Raw genomic sequence first — 16,135 nt, forward strand, 5'->3', positions numbered from 1 at the left:
TGTTTATCTATTTATGACTGTAATCTCTACTGATAAATAGGCTCCTCTATCATTATTGCATGCCCTCCTTTTTTGTGGTAATTCCTTGATATCTATTATAATTGCAGTTAATATAGTTACCTTGACTTTCTCATGCTTATGGTTTACATGGTATAATTTTTTTCTGTCTAATTAGTTTAAACTCAATTGTGTACTTATATTTGAAGTGTATTTTTGGGCAGCCCAGGTAGCTTAGTGGTTTAGCATCACCTTCAGCCCAGAGCGTGATCCTGGAGACCCAGGATCGAGTCCCACGTCAGGCTCCCTGCATGGAGCCTGCTTCTCCCTCTGCCTGTGTCTCTGTCTCTGTCTCTCTCTCTCTCTGTGTCTCTCATGAATAAATAAATAAGATCTTTTTTGAAAAAAAGTGTATTTTTAGTAAAAAGCTCTTGTTGGATCTTGTTTATTCATCCATGATGATTAGCTCTGCTTTTTGACTATATAGGCCATTAACATTTAGTGTAATTGTTATTATTCGATTTCATTCTCTCGTGTTGATGTTTATTTTCTGTCAGTACACATTTTTGTTTGTTGGTTTGTTTTCCCGTTCCTGCATTCTTTTGGACTATTTTCTTAGAATTCCATTTGCAATCGTTAACTGGAGTTTTTGGTTATGCTTCTTATCATTAAATTTTTAGTGGCTACTGTAGAGATTACAATACACATATTTAAATATTCATGATGAATTTGAGGTTAATATTCTACCCTTCCACTTAAACATGGGAAAACCTGCAATCTTATAAGTGTTCTAAATGCACCAAGCTTTATATTATAACTATAAAATGTATTACTTCTACATACATTGTAAGCATACAAATATTATGTTTGCTTAAAAAGTAATATGCATTTTAAGCATATTACTTATTATGTTTGCTTAAAAAAGTAATATGCATTTTAAGCAAGTTTGAGGAAAATATATTTTATATTTATCTGTATATTTGCCATTTCCAATATTTATGTATTTTTGGAAATCTTAGTAACCCTTGATATTATTTTTCCTTCAGCATGAAGAACCTTCTTTGGCATGTTTTTTTAATGCAAATCTGCTATTGAAAAACTGACTTTCTCTTCTCTGAAGTGTATTTATTACACCTTTATTTTGAGAGATACTCACCTTGGGTGTATGAATTATAATTGTGGATTGATTTTTTTGTCTTGTTTTGGTTTTTAGTTTTGGTATTTTGTTTGTTTTGTTTTTTGCATTTTAAGTATGACGTGCCTTCTGGCCTCTAGTGTTTGGCCTCTGGGGTCAAATTTTAGTCTGCTTTAGAAATGCCTGGAAAAGAGAAAAACAATTTATGTATTCAGATACAACCAGGTGCACTGACTTTCAGCCTGTGCTCAGCACACTTATAGTGACTGCCCACCAAATGAAGAAAGCATGCTCATCAGGAGAACTATAGTGATGAATGAGACTGCAAAGGTTTCTTCTCAGAGTATATGCAGTATATTCCAGAATGCAGATTCTTATAATTCAATCATTATATTGCTGTGAAAAGAGAAATACAAAATGCTTCATATGTACATCTGTCAGAAATAGAGCTATGACTCAGGAGGAGACAGGTAGTCAAAGTTAGCTGTCCTGAAATAAATTGCAGGGAAGACTACATTTTTGCTAATTTGGATATTATTTCTCGAACACATAAAATTAGTGTTGAAGATCTCTGGATATTCATAACATGGTGAAAGCAATGCTTAGATGCTGAAGTAAATAATGTTTTTCCTTAAAATAATAATAATATTTAATTCCAGTAGAGAAAGGGAAACAAGCAAAGTTGATAAGAGATCAGGTAAATTCAGAAAAGCAAAAATCATAAAGAAACTGGAAGCTCATAATACCAATTCGGATTTCCACTTAATAAAACTGAAAAGTCATCTATAGATTATCAGGCCTGATTAAATTTGTATTTTCATAAGATCTAATTTGTTAAAGAATGTGTTGGAAGGAAGTAAGGATAGATATAGGGAAAAAAATGAAACTATTATGGTATTCTTGGAGAAACTAGGGTGTCTCTACTACGGGTGGAGGAAAATGGACTGTTTCAAGAAAAAAATTAAAAGGTAAAGTTAAGATTTTGGAAGTCATTAGCTATTGGAATGGCACATATAGTGACAGGAAAAAAGATACAAAGGCATATTCTCTTATATGACTGGATTTTACAGCTATGTATGTTGCTGCTCCTTAGTATAATAAGTAATGCTGGAGTAGGACCAATCTGGGGTTCATTATGGACCTTTTGAATTTAAAGTGTCTGCATGACATGCAAGAGATTTGAAGCATCAAGTTCTATATTTTGGGAGTACAGGCACAAAGCATAGTCTGATACCGTCAGGGTAGAGATAAATGATAAATGTGTTTAATGTTTGTTTCCTATTCTTGTAGAGTTCATTGCTATTGTTGACAACACAATACATTTTTTGTTAGGGATAAATCCTATAAGTGACAAATAGTGTAAAAATTATCCTATTATTTCCATTTTTTCGTCATTTATTGAGCTCCAATTCACTGTAACATCAACTACCTAAATCTTAGCCCAACAAAACCAAGCTTGAAAAGCAAAAGAATTAAAATAGGATATATTGAATCCCAGTCCCTATTTTTATTACAAGGTTACTGTGATAATGCAAAGATGAAGAAAGTATGTGGAATGCCTTATGAATATCTAAAGAGAGCCATTACCTCTCTCTGAATTGATTATGGAAATATCAAGAATGAGGTAGCATTTAAAATAGCTCATGAAAAATTAGTAAGACTCCTATACATAGAAATAGAGATGAAAAAAAAAAAAAAAAGAAATAGAGATGAAGCAAAACACCAGGCAGGCATTCAAGAACCAGAACTGTGATGTAAAGTGGAGGAAGATATGATTCTTGTACAGTATATATTCCATTCTGAGTGTAAGTATATAGAGAGAAGCAAAAGGAAAAATCTCTTATATAGTAATTCCTGAGTATGGAAGACCATGCAAGCTAGGCTGGGCAGTTGCCAGTGTACCAAGTTGTGGTTGGTCTGGAAAGTACTCATTACAGGTGTCTGATGAGGGAGTGAGGGTTTCACAGGAATATGGGAGGGACTGTGGCAGAAATTTGCAAAGTGTAGGTAGAAGTACCAGAGAAATATCACTAACATTCCAGCTCCAAACATCAATGCAGGTGGAAAAGCCAGAGAGTACAGGAGAGTACCAATGGGTCCTCATGGGAACCAGTTGTGACAGCAAAGTTGAGTATGGGTGAACTTTAGTCAAATTGGCCTCAACTATGACAGGAGCTCATAGAGCAGTGAGTAGAGAGCTGTGTGTAATTCAGAAGAACATTCAAGAATATTTCCTCTTCTTCACTTCCATCTTGCATATTCTATATGAGCTTCTCTCCTTGCAAACCACAGGGGAATAGGATTTTGAAAAACATGACCAGTCACATACTAGGGTTCTAGTGTCACACTGACAAAAATCAGTCCTCCCTCAAACCAGTCATACTATGAATGAGACAGTTTGAAGGTTATGTGTATCAGAGCAAAATGAATAAGCAGAAATTCAGAACAGCTAATGTATTGGTACATTTCAGCATTATTTGGGATGCAGAGAACATAGAATAAAAAAATAATTTTCACCTCTAAAGGAAGGGGAAACGAAAAAAGGGGTAAATAGGAAAACTGTAACAGAGCAGTCAAAGACATTTAATAGGAAGTATAGGAAATATATATCATACACACTTTTTCTTTCACATCCTATTTCTTATCAAATGTTTCATTTCTGTCAAGTTTAAAAGAACTATTGGCTGTTGAACTATTTATACTATCAATACAATAAGTTTCTGAAGGCATTTGGGACATAACTGGTAGCAGTCATCAATACTGTTTAACAAATATTTACAGCTCTGTTTCCCAGCCTAATGGAGAAATTGAACTCTCCAGCACTCTTTAGAGTTTGTGGCAATCATGGGAATTGCTTTGGTCAATGCCATGTAAGTAAAAATGTGCTCCTAACATGCCAGAACTTGAAGGACCAGGGTGCATTTTACCATATTCTCTTTCCACTGCTGTGGTGATACAGGAATCCCTCTGTTCACCAACAAGGGACATAGAACATGAGCAAGATAAAAATTTCCTTTATGCTGTGTTACTAAGATTAGCAGTTGTTTGATTCTACACTGAAAATTAGCCTATCCCAACTAATACAATGATATTGTTAAGCACGTGGCCATTAGAACAAGATTAACATGGATTTAGAACCTTTCTACACACATTTTCATGTGTGTGACTATAAGGAATTTGTGTAAACTCTGAATATCTGTTTTCTAAGAAGTCTTATTATTGGATGGAGATAATGTACACAAAACACCAAATGTGGAAGTTGTTCAGTAAATTGTACCTGTTGTTAGAATTCGGTCTACAGCATAGCATTGATAATTGCTCAGGATGGATGAATTGCTAATTCCATCCAACAAAATTAGCTAGTATGTAGGAGAAAACGATACATACTTCTATGAACAGTGATATATTCTTTAGAAATCTGAAATGGGTCTAAGAAATTTTAAAAAAAGACCTATTGTTTCCCTGGAGATTTGGTTTTCCAAAAACAAAGGTTAGCATTCTCTTCATTTATATTCACTTTTCAAGTAAACAATGGAAATTAAATGAAACAAAGTATAATAACTGCTTTCTCTACTAAAGTTGATACTAGTGTCCAGGGTGAGCAGTATTTCATGAATAACACATTGAATCATTAGCATATCAAAGAAGATTTCCTTCTGCTGTATTTCACCAACTGTCTGAGGTCTTTGATTTGAACTAAACGACATTTGGGCATGCTGTTACTTCACAAAGGATTAGCTAATGTACAGAACCTAATCTCCTATCATTTGGGACATTTTGTATTAATTCAGATACTTAGAAAACAAGTGCAGAAGTGAATGCTTTGCGAGAAATACTGCAGCTCCAATCTGCTTCTCTCATCCTTAAAATACGGACTTTTATTATGACCCACTTTAGATGAGGGATTTTTTTTTTTGTCACAAACAATTTCATGGCTAGATACACATTTTGTTCAAAATTACATGGGAAATCAAGAAAGAGACACATTCCACGTAGAAAATTCTGCCAAGAAAAATAACACTGGGGAATGTGAGCCTAAGTCACTAATGCCTAAAGAAGTATTCATTTGTTCTTTTGTTCAGCCAACAGACTGCATTCCAACATCTGGGGATATGCTGATGCACAGGACACTGTACCTCCCCAGAGTTGTCTCATATGCTTTTTGGATATGACAGGTAAATAATTTACTAAAACACTATTGGACATGTGCGGCTGAGACAGGTGGCATAGGACATGGTACTCAGACAAAAATGGCAGATTGAGTTTTCTAAAAATGGCTTCACAGATAATTTACCCTTTAGACTGGATCTTACATTAAGGCAGGAAAAAAAAGGGATGAAAAAAAGTGATGTGAGAGAGAAAAAGAGGTGAGGGGAAAGAGAGACAGGTGCATTTTGGGACAGAGGAGTGGTAAATGAAATGTACACTTATGTAAAGAAGAAAACATAGGATGTACTGAAAATTACACAATATCTATTTTAGTTGAAAAGTTAGGTGCATTTGTTTGAATCAGATAAGAGAAGACAAAAAGTCTAATTGGAGGGCCAGACCAAAATTTATCTCGATTCAATGCCAAGAATGGAATTTTTAATTCTGTGAGCAATGAAGTAGCAATAAAACTTCCAAGTGTTAAAAATGAGAGTAGATAGGAACTTTAGAAAGATCATCTTGTATGGGAGCTAGCAAGATTATTTGTGCAACATGTAATAACTGGAAATCATTTCTAGTCTCCAGAAAAAGGACAAAAATTTAAAATTTTCTAATCAATTAATTTCTATTTTAATTAAATTTTACAATTAATCTGTGAATAAATATTCATTGCAAAGAGATTGGAATTGGTGTATTTAAAACAGTATTGAGTATTTACAGTGAAAATAACTTGTAAAAGGGATTTTCCCATTCCTAGAATCTGAAATGAAAACATTATACAAAATGTATAAATGACTGCTAATGTTTGAAGTCAGGTTAAAATTAAATGGACATATAATATGAAAAACTTTAATCTAGAGCATAATTTCTGGATAATTTTTTTAAATGGTTGAGATTTCATTAGAATCTTGAGTTGAAACATATAATATTTATATATTACCTAGTAATTTATTTTATTATATCCCAGTTTTTAAAAATTATCAAACTATAAGAGAAATGTTCTGTATCGTACTCAGAACTGTGTTAATATGAATGTAAAATACAAATCCATCAAATTATATACTTTAGGTTTGATTATTTTGTTTTGTATGAGTCACATATCAATAAACATAAAAATACACAAAGGAAAAGATAAATGCAATGAGACCTAAAAAATAGAACAAGAAGAGTGAAATAAATACATGCAAGTAAAGAACTCTCACCCATTAATGGAGAAACACATAAACTTAGTAATAATTGTCTTTTTAAAATCTTTCTTTGCTATATTTTACACATTCATATTTGAAAAAAAATATTATCAATCTGCTACTTGTTCAAAAAAAAAAACAGGAAAAGAATAAAAGGAAGGAGAGATTGAGTCTTCCATATCTGATAGATAAGACTCTGTACCTTGCACATGTGGAATAGAGTTGAATGAAAGATATTAAAAGAAGAAAGAAGGTAGAGGAAGAATAACATAATTAAAGGAACATGCCACTGAGGTTGTACTCGGTGACAGGGAAAAAGGAAAATTGATCCAGCACAAGGCTGAAAGTAGAGAAGGTAAGAATGCAGAGAACAGCACTGACCTGATGATAGTGTAGTTAGGAATTCCACAAGATGGCACTTAGCAGGTGTAGGAGGTGGGGAGGGAGAGGGATAGGAAGAGGGAGACGAGGGGATGGGGAAGAAAGGAGCCCTTTATTCAGTGAAAAGAGGGCTTCATATAAATATTTTGACAAACAGAATATATGACGCTATTCCAACTTAATGAGACTAATTTAATGCAAGTGATTACCATAGCCAATTAGAAGTGGGAATTAAAGGAAGATAGTTGTTTTTTTTAATGACCATTAGCAAGGAGATAAGACAGTGATATTACCTCTATCCATTCCTTCACATCTTGCACAGTCTATATGTGAGATAGGTTATAAACTAGCAGATTGAAGGTCTTTTAAGTTTAATTTATGTGCGAGAATAAGTAGATAAGTAATAAGCTGCCTCAAAGCAATGTGGTTCATCCCAGAATAATAAAAATGAGCATCATTATAGTGACAATAAAAACGACACTAATAAGAAGACCACTTATTGCATGATGGCTCCATGTCCCCAAGACTCTTCTAAATACTGTAATGGATTTTTTACATTTAATCCTCAAAATAATCCTTTAAACTGGAGGCACGGAGCAATTGTTTCTAGGGCCTGCATTACCGTCTCAGATGCTACAGTGGGCAGTTCATGGGAACTCAGAGGCACATAGTTTCTGCCTTTGACACGTACTAAACGTCTTTCAGCTTAGTGGGATTTAAACAAGAGTGGCAAATCTAGCAGATAAAGGTCCAGCTTCCCATTCCACAAATGGAGGATTCTGGAAGGCCCAATGGAAGTTTGTTCGTTCGTTCCTTCCTTCCTTCCTTCCTTCCTTCTTTCTCTTTCTCTCTTCCTCCCTCTCTCCCCCATCCCTTTCTTTTTTCTAATGGGAGTTTCTTACAAAGAGATCTTATGAAATCAAACATGCTCTGCTTATAACATTTTATATGGGTTGCTTTCTATTCCTTACTCCACTCTCCTTCCTCCCTCACTTCTTAGGATCTTCTAAATAAAACTGACCAAAAAATCCACTTTAAGATTTTCTTGGGGGGTACACAAATTAGGACATAACTGTTCTCCAATTGTCCATATAGAAAACACAAGGTTCAGATAGTTAAAGTAATTTACGACAGTTTGCCCCATTGAAGAGTGGCAAATGAAATGCATTCAATAGCCTACCACAACTTGAGAAGGCCTGGGGGAGGCAAAGAACAACAGGTGCAATAGATGCAAAAGTGGAAACTCATTCCCATTGGTGTGGAATAATTAGGGGACGCATTTGAATCTGACTGAAGATCTAGGCCGCCACAGACAGGGTTGTTCCTCTTGGAATACTCACTGGGGGTGGGGGTGAGGGGGTTGTTCATCAAAGCTCAGCTCAAGTGAGTTTTCAGCAGAAAAGGTTCTCTGTGAGTGTACACGTAGTAAAAACATTATCAGAGCCAATATTTGAACAAAGATTTTTTTACAATAATCCATACTTTCAATCAATGAACACATTTATTGTCTTTCCTGGAAAGATTATGACTTATTCAGTTCTATAAATTTTTTAACTCCCATATGTACAACTCTATAAACTCCCCCTGCCAATAAATTCTTATCAAAAAGAATTGTAGGGCAGCCTGGGTAGCTCAGCGGTTTAGCTCCTGCCTTTGTCCCAGAGCAGGATCCTGGAGTTCCAGGATCGAGTCCCACATTGGGCTTTCTGCATAGAGCTTGCTTCTCTCTCTGTCTGTGTCTCTGCCCCTCTCTCTCTCTACTGTGTCTCTCATGAATAAATAAATAAAATCTTAAAAAAAAAGAATTGTATAGGAAAACGCAGTATTTTGCAAAACTGTGAAAGACAAGTGTCTTGGTGCATTTATTGTCAAATATTCAAGAATCCCAAAATATTGTACACAGTGCATAGTGCAACTACTGTCAGGTGATGTAAAAGTGCTTGTCTTTGACGCTACTGAGCATGGCTTATTTTTCAGTAAAATCTTTAGATTTCTTCTAAGAAGTTTTCAATAGCAGTTACCACTATGTAAATAAACTTTAACAAAATAACTTTTATTTGTAAAGTTTATTCAATACTAAGGCTATATAACGTCTCTGCTTAAAAGGGCCTGTAATCACTTTATGATATACTGTGCTAGAGAGAGCTTCTGAAGCCAACAGTTCCTGTTCATTTAATTACAGTTCTGTTAATTTAATCACCTCAGTAGGGGATGTGTTACGTGGTGGGTGATATTTTCTTCACACCATGAGATGCACATCCACAGTGCTTGTCTCTATTAACTTAATGAAGAAATTACAATTAGAAAAAGAGCTATGCATCGAACATTTAGTTGAACACAGGGAGAAAAGTGATGGGAAGCAAGCATGTGTGATGAGAACCTATTGTCTCCGTAAACCTTTCTGGATTACAAAATCAGCAGCTGGTCTTTCAGTTATTGTTCAAGGACTTTCTTAAAGTTTTTAACATTCTGTGCACATAATCAGAAATCAATGCCTGAAAGATTTTTAAAACATCTATGCACAAATGCACTGTTACTTTAAGAGCTTTCAAAGGATATGAGATATATGTATGAAAGACAACTTTCCACATTCCTTTGTTTTTACAAAAAATGGTTGAGACTATGTTTAATGAATGAGTGACATCTGCCGAATTCCATTGTGCTTTGATTTTTTTTCTCTCTCTTTAGGAAAAAAACCCAAATCTAGCGTGTTCTTTCAAACGAGAGAAGTTATATGTTTATTCTTTGTAGCAGCCATTCTGAAATGCATCCCCGAAGGCAGATTTGCAATAATATCCAGATGTTAGTCAAACTCTACCCTAAAATGTTCATGCTAAACAATTACATCAAAGCAGAACAGGGAGAAATACTAATTTTGATTTTTATGACAACTTTTCGAACACAAGTAATTTTTACTAGCAAACAGGAAGAGTTAACTCACACAGTTAAAGAGTAGATCAATTTGAATAAAGGGGTTAAGTGCAAGTTATTTAATAGACAGATAAAGCCCACTGCAGGTTGACCCCAACAAATTCCTTCAGAATATGAGTAGAGAGGAGGAAAATTCTCTCTCCTTGGGCTTGCCCTGGCACAACCTGCAGTCTCTCCACCCATGTTTTGGTACCAGTTTCTCATGAAATGTAGTCCTTGGATTTTGTGCCATCTTGATAATCTCTCCTGGTGACATGCACCTCACTGGGGCAGCAGGGGAGGTGTCCTCCTCTCTACTGCTTCCCAAGGATGGCTCTTGATAACTTGGGGAGAGATTGGGTGGGGCAGAGTGGAATCCTGGGCCTGCTCCTGCGACCTTAGGGATGTGACTGCTGCTTCTGTTCAGGTTGCTGCAGCAGGGGTTAGGTGAGGGCAGGCCACAGCTCCTAATGGGGGCCTATTTCTACTTTTATTTTGTATTTCTGGTCTGTGAAAAATCAGCATTTAATAAAGGGAACTGACTTTGGAAACCGAAAAAAAGAAAAAAAAAAGTCCTTCACGGACCCTGTACTCGGCTAGCTTCTCTGATCTCTGCTTCTACTGGAGCCTTAGTATGCCCTTATTACGAGTCTAAAAGTGTGAATAAAACTTCATTAAATGTCTTATTTTTCTATATTGTGAGTTCCTAGGAGGCAAGAATAGAGACTTTGTCAGCATTTTATACACTGAGTCAAATAAACTGTGCTGAGCCTCAGGTATGTGAAAGGCAGACCTTACTTTATAATACAATAAAAGCATTTTATATGAGGAAATTAGCCTAAGTTTGCATTGATTTCAGGAAATTGCCCAACCTACAATCATCTAGGCTCTACTTGAATATTTTCTGTTAGAGAACTGAAGAGTATAATACAGTGTTCTCTTTTTTACACATTTTTATTTTAGAACCATTTTAAATTTACGGAAAAATCGCGAAGCTAGTACAGACACTTCCCACATATTGAGCACTCAGTATCTCCCACCGTGAATATCTTACATGAATAGAGTACAGCTGTTACAATTAATGAAATAATATTAAAATATTATTAAGAAAAGTCCATAGTTTTTATGTTTTTAAATTTCATTTGTCAATATCCTGATGTCCTTTTGCTGTGCCAGGATCTTATACAGACCACTACATCACACCTTATTGTCGTGTCTCTTTAGGCTCCTCTTGGCTATGGTCGTTTTCAGACTTTCCTTCTTTTGGATGACCTTAGTTTTGAAGAGGACTGGTAAGACATTTTGTAGAATGTCCCTCAATTGGGATTTGTTTGACATTTATCTTATAGTTAGAAGAGGATTATATGATTTTTAATAGAATACTATAGAAGTAGATGTCATTTTCGTCACATCATATCAAGCATACTTTCCATTGACATGACATATCACTGTTCATGTTAATCTTGATCACTGGGCACAGTGGCATTTGTCATCCACTTAAAGTGATTCTTTCTCTTGCCCCACCCCACCATGCTATATTCGGTGGAAGGAAGTTGCTATGTGCGGAAAGACTTCCAGAGTCAGGCATTATATTTAAACTCTTTGAAGGCTGAATATAATATGTATTATTTGGAATTCTGTGTGGGAAATTTTTCTAATGTCCTTCATTTACTCATTTACTCAATTATTTATTTATATCTATATGAACTCATGGATATTTATTTTACCCTCTGGGTTATGTAACACAATGTGTATTTAGTATTATATTGTTGCTCAAAGTATTTCATCATTGGGTACATTTCCATTTTGTTCATTTCTTTGGCATATCTACATCATTGTGTGTGTGTAGGTTTAACACTTCCTTACTCTTCAGCACTCCAAATTGCTCCAGGCTCACCTTGTATGTTCCTTGGCCATGTCCTAGATTGCCTGTTTTTAAAAGGAGCCCTCCTTCCTTTTATGGAAGAATGGTGCTTGAAACCAAGACGTATGTATTTGATATGTTCATTGCTACTGGGCCCGCTTAGCTGACAGAATAAGAAAATATGTGTTTATTTTATGGCTCATGTACAAAAAACATGTTTTTAAATATTTCTATATGGAACCATTTACATCTATAGTAAGCTAAAAGGAAGTTCATATTGATGTGATATTGATCCATGACCACATAGATTATTCTATCCTCTGGCATTTATGTGTAAATTTTACTCCAGCAATGAGAAATACAGCTCTGACCTCCTTCCATCCATTTTCCTGATCATTGAATTCCAGTATACTTGCATAGCAGTGTCAAAATTGTTAACCTCCCATGAGAAAAAACAAAAACAAACTTTACCAGCTAGAGTGTAATGCTTATATTCCATTTCTTTGCCTTTAATTGTATAGATGCCGCACATTTCCAAAGTTACTTAGATCAGCTTTTCTACTCCCTGCTGCTCAATTAGGTGAGATTGTTTCATGTATTTGTAGTAATATAGTTAGATTATTTTGTCATATTCTGAATTCCATTCTGGAATCCCCTATTTCTAGGTGATGTGTGAGAAATCATATATCAAGTTCCACTCTTTGCATTGTAAATCCTTGTGGCTTTTGAAAAATGTGTTATACTCTATCTGACAGGCTTGTTTCTTTAAAATTCTCCATTTCTGGGCAGCCCCAGTGGCCGAGCGGTTTAGCGCCGCCTTCAGCCCAGGGTGTGATCCTGGAGACCTGGGATGGAGTCCCACGTCAGGGTCCCTGCATGGAGCCTGCTTCTCCCTCTGCCTGTGTCTCTGCCTTTCTTTCTCTGTATCTCTCATGAATGGATAAATAAAATCTTTAAAAATAATAATAAAATAAAATTCCCCATTTCTTTTTTTTAAAGATTTATTTATTTATTTATTTATTTATGATAGACAGAGAGACAGAGAGAGAGAAAGAGAGAGGCAGAGACACAAGAGGAGGGAGAAGCAGGCTCCATGCCGGGAGCCCGTGGGCCTCGATCCCGGGACTTCAGGACCGTGCCCTGGGCCAAAGGAAGGCGCTAAACCGCTGAGCCACCCAGGGATCCCCGCCCCCAGATTTCTTTTTGATGGCTGAGTAACATTTCATCATACCACCTCTTCTTTATCCATTCATTCATTGATGGACATCTGTGCCCTTTGCATGGTTTGGCTATTGTGGACATTGTTGCTGTGAACATTGGGTGCAGGTGCTCCTTCAAATCAGTATTTTTGAATCCCCTGAATAAATACCCAGCACTGTAATTGCTGGGCCATAGCGTAGCTCTATTTTTAACTTTTTGAGGAACCTCCATACTGTTTTCCAGAGTGGCTGCACCAGTTTCTATTCCAACAGTTTAAGAGGGTTCCCCTTTTCTCCACATCCTCTCCAACATCTATTGTTTCCTGAGTTGTTAATTTTAGCCATTCTGACAGGTGTGGGGTGTTATTCCATTCATATTTCCCTGATGATGAGTGATGTTGGGCATTTTTTTTTGTGTCTGCTAGCTATTTGTATGAAATCTTGTTATTTGCAGAGATGTGAATGGAACTAGAGGGTATTATGCTAAGTGAAGAAAGTCAGTCAGAGAGACAAATACCATATGATTTCACTCCCATGTGGAATTTAAGAAACAAAATGGTGAACATAAGGGAAGGGAAGGAAAAATAAAATAGGATAAAAATAGAGAGTGAGACATACCATAAACGATTTTTAACTATAGAGAACACACTGAGGGTTGCTGGACGGGGGGTGGGTTGGGGATAGGGTAACTGGGTGATGGGCATTAAAGAGAGCGCTTGATAAAATGAGCACTGAGTGTTTTATGCAACTGATGAATCACCAAATTCTACCCTAAAATTAATAATATACTATATGTTAACTAACTTGGATTTAAATAAAACAAATAAAAAAAATAAAAATTAAAAAATAATAAAATTCCCCATTTCACCTATATAAATCCTACTCCCAGCAATTGGCTATCACTGTTTTTCTGGGATCAATAGTTTTCTGTTTACAGATTATAGTTGGAATCATTTGATTTGTAGGCTTTCCAGACAGGCTTATTTACTTAGCAATAGTCATTTAAGATTTATCCATATAGTTTTACAGCTTGATAGCTCATTATTTATTCCTGAATGACAATTCTTTGTGCAGTAAAAATAATATCTCAACATACAATAAAAATACATTGTACAAATGTACTAGTTTGTTAACAATTCACTTACTGAGAAACATCTTGATTGCTTCCAGGTTTTGTTGATTATAAGCTAATCTATAAACATTTGGGTACTACTTTTTGTGTGAATATAAATATAAAAATCAGTTAGTTAAATACATAGGAGTAGAGTTGCTGGATCATATAATAAAGTAATTTTTAGCTTTGTAAGAAACTGCAAGTTATTTTCCAAAGTTGAGGTGCCATTTTGCATTTACACTGGCAGTGAAAAAGATATCTCTTGCTCTGCATTCTCTTTCTCTCTCTCTTTTTTTTAAAGATTTTATTTATTTATTCATGAGAGACAAAAGGAGAGGCAGAGGGAGAAGCAGGCTTCCCACGGGGAGCCTGATGCAGGACTCGATCCTAGGACCCTGGGATCATGACCTGAGCCAAAGGGAGATGCCACCCAGGTACCCCTCTTGCTCTGCATTCTCAATTTGATTGAGAATTTGATATTGTGAGGTATTTGGATATCAACCACTTTAATAATTGTCTCTTTGTTTTAATTTGATTTTCTCTCATGACAAAAAATGTTGAATATAATTGCCTATACTTATTTGTCATCCATATCTTCTCTGGTGAGGTGTTTGCTCAGATATTGTCTATTTTAATTTTTTGAAAATTCCTATGGTTTTAAAATATTTGTGTATACATAGATTTTTAAATATATTTTCAATATATGTGTTTACTCAGACATATCTTTGGCAAATTTAGTTTTTCAATATATGGCTTGTCTTTAATGGAATTATTTACAAAGCAAAAGATTTTAATTTAATAAACAAAAATACCAATTTATCTTTCATGTTTTCCTCATTGTGATGTATCATCAAACCTGAATTATACAGGGTTTTTTACCCATTTTTCTTTAGGAAACTTATAATTTTGCATTTTATGACTGGGACTTTGATCCATTTTGAGTTATTTTTTGAAAATTATAATATCAGTGTGCATAGTCATTTTTTTCATGCATTGATGTTCAATTTTTCATCACCATTTGTTGAAAAGAATATCCATTTTCCATTGAATTGCCTTTACTCTCTTGTCAAAGTTGAATTGCCGATATTTACATGGGCTTCTATTGTAGTCCATTGAAATATGTGTCTATTTTTTCTCCAGTAAAATGCTGTGTTGATCACAATAGTTTTTAAGTAAGTCTTGAAATCAGGCTATGTGAGTTCTCCAACTTTGTTCTTCTGTGTTGGGTGTTTTAGGTCTTTTGACTTACCTTAAACTGTAGAACCAGTCTGCCAACATCTATAGGTATCTTACTGAAATTTTAATTGGACTTACATGAACCTATATTAGTTTGGAAATAAGTGACTTCTTGCCAGTGTTAGATCTTTCAATCCATAAACATGGAAACTCTACATTTGTATAAATAAATTTAAGTTTTATCTTTATTAGATTTTTTTACTTTTTCCTTATATATGCAATTGATCCTTAAGCAACAGTAGTTTGACCTTTGTGGATCTACTTATATACAAATTTTTTTCAATAAATATATTAGAAAAGGTTTATTTATTTTGTAAATAAATATGAATTTTTTTCACATTAACTTTTTATTTTTGATGTCTAGTGTTAGTAATACATATAACATCTACAATGTTTTGTATCGTATAAGACAATATTGATGTGGGTACTGACAGACAATTCATATTGTAAACAGATGACATAAAATGAGGATATCAGTAAGTATAGTACAATACTGTAAATGTATTTTCTCTTTCTTATGATTTTCTTTATTAATTTTTTTTTTTTTTATATTATGATAGCACACAGCGAGAGAGAAAATGCAGAGCAAGCGAGGAGAAGTCATCCGAGCTGACGTGATTCGATCCCGGTCTCAGGAGCGCGCCTGGCCAAAGCAGGCGCCAAACCGTGCGCACCAGGATCCCTATGATTTTTATAACATTTTTTTTCTCTAGCTTAATTTATGTAGAAAATATATGTTAATCAAATGTTTAATGTTATCTGATCTTACCAAATTAGGATTAGGAGTTAGGAAACAGTGTGGGGCAGTGAAAATTTGTTAGCAGAATCTTGACTGTGCAGGGTTTGGTTCCCCTAACCCATGCATTGTTCAAGGGTCAAGGGTGGTTTTACATATCTTATAGATGTATACTTAAATATTTTGTTTTTCTTAGTGCTATTATAAGTGGCATTGTTTTAACATTT

Source organism: Vulpes lagopus, chromosome 24 (genome assembly GCF_018345385.1).
Source record: "Vulpes lagopus strain Blue_001 chromosome 24, ASM1834538v1, whole genome shotgun sequence".
Classification (NCBI taxonomy): domain Eukaryota; kingdom Metazoa; phylum Chordata; class Mammalia; order Carnivora; family Canidae; genus Vulpes; species Vulpes lagopus.